The sequence below is a fragment of the Brassica napus genome, chromosome C1 (genome assembly GCF_020379485.1).
Source record: "Brassica napus cultivar Da-Ae chromosome C1, Da-Ae, whole genome shotgun sequence".
In the NCBI taxonomy this organism is placed as follows: domain Eukaryota; kingdom Viridiplantae; phylum Streptophyta; class Magnoliopsida; order Brassicales; family Brassicaceae; genus Brassica; species Brassica napus.
Window position 1 is genome coordinate 5,059,244 of NC_063444.1, and position 6,000 is coordinate 5,065,243.

The window sequence follows — 6,000 nt, forward strand, 5'->3', positions numbered from 1 at the left end:
AATTAAATAATTAAACAATTATTATTACTAAAGTATGCAATTTTAATAATTGATAAATAAGCTATATAATGTTTTATATTTAAAATTGATAATTATTATAATTAATATCAATAATAAAATAACTTACACAATAATTAAAAACTCCAATTTTAAATTAAAATTAATAGTAAAAATAATTTTCATTCCAATCATATGTACAATTTCATTTTGTATGTTGAATTATTAAATACATATTTATATTCTTGATATATATATTCAAAGGTAAGTCATACAAGTATGTTTTTAAGAAAAAGATATTTTGGGGTAAATCAAATCATCTTTTTTTCTTAACAATAATTGATTAAAAAAATTAGATTTTATATAGAACTGGTAAAAATAATAACTAATTACTATCATTTTAATATTAAAGATATATTACATAGTAATTTCGTTATATCATATTTAAGTTAATTATCTATTTATTATGGTTAGTAGTGTTGTGCCATAAAATAACCTCATTGTTAATAAATATATAATTATGTTACTCATCTGCTCAGCTCATTTCTAACGTCACCATATAGTAACATTATTATGAAACTTACTTTTTTTTTTTTTTATTAACTCAACTTCAAACTTAACATTTACCAACTGTTTACAAACTCCATAGGCATATCAGCCTCTACTACATCTTTCAACCACATAGGTATTACAGAATATAACTTGGGAACATGATTCATAGAAGAAGAAGACTCCTTTGCTATTCTGTCAGCCACCTTATTACCCTCTCTTGGACCATACTCCACTCTAAATTCTGGATTAGACTTCAGCATGTGTGTAATACTCTGCAGAATTGGTGATAGGAGAGGCCAAACTTCTTCTTCTTCTCGGATCATCCTGCAAAGTGTCAATGAATCCGATTCAAATATCACCCTCCTATACCCAAAGCCAGATAAGGTTGCTACTGCCCATCTAATCGCTTCTGCTTCACACTCTATAGCTGATCCCACATGCTGAATTGCCTTAGCTCCAGCCCACATCAGCCTGCCATTTTGATCCCTACTCACCCAGCCAACTCCATTTTGGTCTCTGTCTTTTTTCCAAGACCCATCGGAGTTACATTTCACCCATGTGGCTGGTGGAGGTTTCCATTTATGACAATGTCCCGTGGGGGTACTTTTCTTAATCTCTTTCAATTCCACCTCATTACCTCTCTTCCAATCCTCTGCATCTTCTCTAGCCTTATTTAGAGTACTAACCGCATCATAATCCCTCCCTTTAAACTGAAACTCATTCCTGTTCTTCCATAGTCTCCACAAAATCCAAGGCACTAACTCCATTGCAATTTCTTCCTTTGGATACTTCATTTGGGCGCTGAGTACATGATGGATATTAGAGTAGAATGAGTCAGTGGCAATACCTTCTGGAGGAGCAGGGATTGGAGACAGAGCCCAAATTAATCTTGCATAGGGACATTGGAATAGAACATGATTCACTGATTCAGACCCTGCTGCACATCGAAGACATGTTGCATCTTTGGATATGTGTCTATACGCCAGACTCTTAGCCACTGGTAGAGAGTCACTGAGGCAACGCCATAGAAAATGTTTGATCTTTGGGCTTGTTTCCAACTTCCATATCATCTGGAACAAGGGTTCCAGGCTCGGTTGTAGCACTTGAGCTCGATCTTCATCTCCTTTCAGTATATTTTGCAGCACCCAGTACCCTGATTTTACAGTGTAATGGCCAGTTTTTGTATACTCCCAGCTATACTTATCGTCACTCTTCTCTCCGCAAGGTCTGATGCGTCTGATCCACTGTTGTTCCTCCTCGGGGAAGAGACTATCAAGGAGCTGTAAATTCCACTCTTTCCCTTGATTTTGTAGTAGCTCGCTCACCTTACTGATTACAGGCAGAGTCTGTTGTTGTTGCTCCGTTAGGACGTTTATAGCTCTCACTGCCCTTGCTGGTTTGGCTCCCAACCATTGCTCTGTCCAGATCCCTGTGTTTCTGCCATTGCCAATGATCGATCTCGCTCCCTGTTTGATCAATTTCTGAGCCGAGTGTATGCTTCTCCATGCGTACGAAGGCCTCGATCCCAACTCAGCATTTAACGGGTCTGTCTTTGAATAATACCGGCTTTTGTAGATCCGGGCCAGCAGACTCGATTTGTTTGTGATCAGTCTCCAAAGTTGCTTCCCTAATAAGGCAAGATTGAAAGCCTCTTTATCCTTAAAACCAAGCCCTCCCAAATCCTTTGATTTAGTTAGATGATCCCAACTCTTCCAATGCATACCTCAAGAATCCTCCTTGTTTTTCCACCAGAAATCTGACATGATTGATGCGATCTTTCTGCATACCGTCTTGGGGAGCAGGAAGCAGGACATAGTATAAGTAGGTAGAGCCATTGCGACTGCTTTGAGAAGTACTTCTTTCCCGCTGGGTGATAGAAATCTGGTTTGCCATCCTTGAACTCTTTGACTCATCCTCTCCTTAAGATAGCTGAGGATTGATACCTTAGAGCCGCCAAACGACTCTGGTAGCCCTAGATATATCCCCTCTCCTCCTGTCTGCTCAATTCCCAGCAATCCTTTAATTGCTTCTCGTCTCTGCGATGGGATTAATTTTTCGAAGGTAACACTTGACTTCTGGAGATTCACTCTCTACCCTGAGACCAGACTATATCTTTGTATAATGTCATTCAACACCTGAAGCTCCTCGTCTGTTCCTTTACAGTAGAACATACTGTCATCAGCATAGAGTAGATGAGTCACTGCAGGGGCCCCCGTGGCAACTTTGAGTCCCGTCAACTTCCTTTCCGTTTCAGCCTTTTTCATCATTTGTACCAAGATCTCAGTGCAGATCACAAATAAGTAAGGAGACAGGGGGTCTCCCTGCCTCAGTCCTCTTGAAGGAACCACCTCTCCGTATGGTGCACCGTTAATTAAGACCTGGTACCTGACTGATGTTACACATTTCATTATGAGATTGCACCATTTATCTGAATACCCCAGCGCCCTCATCGTCTTGCGTAAGAATGACTATTCCACCCGGTCGTATGCCTTGGAGATATCTGTCTTTACAGCAATGAATTCTTTTGCACATTTGTTCCTGGAGCTCAAAGCATGAAGAAGCTCATGCGCCACCAGAATATTATCTGAGATTAACCTCCCTTCAATGAACGCCGCTTGGGTGTCTGAAATTACCGAGCTTAGAGTCTTCTTGAACCGCTTGGCTAGGATCTTCGAAATAATCTTGAAGCTAACGTTGCACAGACTGATCGGTCTGAACTCCATGAGCTTCTTCGAGTTTATCTTCTTGGGTATAAGACAGATATTGGTGTTATTGAGTCCTTCCTCAATATACTCATGCCTGAAGAAATTCTGGACTGTCTCAGTAACATTATCTCCTACAGTCTCCCAGAACTGTTGGTAGAACTGACCCGTCATCCCATCTGGTCCTGGGCACTTATGTGGACTGATGTCGAAGACTGCTTTTCTCACCTCCTCCTTAGTGATCTCTTTAAGTAGTTCTACATTCTGAGGCTCTGTCACTTTGGGGGAGATTTATTTCCATTCTTCTAGCTCCACTCCAACATCTTCGGATGCGAATAGCAATTTAAAATATGTTTCAGCAACTCTCCCCATATCCTCTTCTTTAAACCATTCCTTCTCAAAGTCGTCCACCAGACTGTGAATCTTGTTCTGCGCTCGTCTGTTCTTCGTGACCGCATGAAAGTATTTGGTGTTTCTGTCTCCTGCTCTGATCCAGTTCAGTCGACATTGTTGCCACCAAAATACTTCCTCATTTAAGTACTCCTCATTGAGCTCACTTCTCAGTCTACTAATCTCTCCCGGATCATCCCCAGTCTGTCTTGTGGCCATATGCAACTTATACTGAATCTCTCTGATTCTGAGTGCCGAATTTGGCTTGGCTGAGCGTTTCCACTGAGAGATTTGTTTACGGCATCTGGCGATTCTACTCATGAAACTAAGGTTTCCTCCCTCCTGTTCTTGCCATCCTTTGCTCACCATCTCACAGAAGCCTTGTCTTTTGCACCACCTTTGATCATATCTGAACCTAGTCTTCCTCTTCCAGTTGATACCCTCCAGGTTTGTTAGAACTGGACTATGATCAGAAGAGATCTTCCTCAGATATTGAGCCGAAGCATGTGGGAACCAATCCAACCAGACAGAATTCGCCAAGGATCTATCTAATCTGCATTGGACTAGCTCTTCGTTTCTGACTCCATACCAAGACAATTTGTAGCCCAAGTGTTTTAGCTCCCTTAGGCCACAGGCGTGAATCATGTCTCTGAACTCCTTCCCTTCTTCGGCTGTTCTTTCTACGCCTCCTGATTTTTCATCTTGATTCACCATCTCGTTAAAATCTCCAGTGAGCAGCCAAGGTTCAGCTCTTTTGATACCAATTCGCATTAAACGTTCCCAGACCAAACCTCTTTTGCTCTTTACTGGATCCCCATAAACTCCTGTCAGAAAAAAACTCTTATCTTGCCACTCCACCTTCATGTCAATCAATCTTCTATTCACTTGTTGGATGGCAATTTTGCAAGAGTCTCTCCACAATACTGCTAATCCCCCACTTCTACCTATTGGTTCCAGTGTGTACAGATCGTGGAACCCTAACTTTTCCGCCACACTCTCCATGTATCTCCTTTTGTTTTTGGTCTCGCTGAGGAATATTATCTCAGGAAGATATTGACCTTGTATCTCCTGTAGATGTCGAACTGTCGGGGTATTCCCCACCCCCTGACAGTTCCAACTCAATATCCTCATGGGGTGTTCGAAGGGTTGGAATCAAACATCAACCCTTCTTTCAAATTGCTTCCACTTGTCAGTACTATCCCTCGGACAGAGTGACTTGGAACTATAGCTGCTACTGGAGCAGAATGATTCTTCTCACACGACTGACCTCCCAATCTCTGGAAGACTGATGAAGGAGACTTTTCTTCAATGCGCGAAGCGAGCTTTACCTTTTTCGAGCTTCTCTCATCACTCCTGCTAAGTCTTCTTCTTTTCGAAGGCTGAGTTTCTTCTTTCTTCTTATCTATCTCTTGAGGGATCACTGTTGTGATACCCAGCCTTTCGAACACTGAGCCAGAGCCTCGGCTTCCATTGCTAGACTCTCCTTTCGATCCTTTGTCGTCTTGGTCGCCTCCTTTGAGTAGAGGGGTTCTAGAGCCTCCTGATCCTCCAGATTTTGTGGTTTCCTTATCCTCCTCCAAACGGTGTCCACCAAGTCTTTCAAAAACCGTAGGAGTCATATGACTTGCGCCTGAAGATCCACCACTCTTCCTCCCTCCACCAGGACTCTCTCCTCTATTTTGCTTAAAGTTGGACTCTTCTGTGCTCCTTGTTTGTTTGGACCCTCCTGTGCCTGAGGATGTATTGGCCCTGGTTGATTTAGGTCTCCACACTTTACATGTGGCCTCTGGAAGGTCCATCTCGTACTGTTCTCTACTTTCCTTGCCTTTGCCAAATCTGCTCTCAGAGTGATTCGAGATCGATCTGGATCTGTTCTCTACCTGCTTTCCCTTGCTCATTTTGCCCTTAGCATTCTTCATTGGCAGGTCTCCCTGGGGCCCTCTGTTCTGTAGTCGTCTGTTTTCATTGAATCTCCGTGAGCTCTCCAACTGGGGTACATTCTCTACAGGCTCAGCAAACTGGCAATGCGTCTGATCATGAGTCAGCCGTTTGCAGAGGAAGCAGACTTTTAATAGCTTCTCATACTCCAGCTCTGTAGGAACCACTTCAACAGATTTGAATCTTGCTGTACGACGGAATTGAAGCGGTTCCTCTGTACTTATCCAAACCTGCGCTCTGATATATTCCACTGAAGTAGAGTTCTTAGCATGAAGCTCCACCTTCTCGACTTTCCCCAAGGGACCAAGCAAGTAGTCCACAGTTTGTTTATTCAGCAGGTGAACTGGCAAGCCTCTAATTCTGATCCAGAACAGGATCCTAGTGAGATACTCGGGGCCAGGGCTCGGAGTCCACTGTTCTA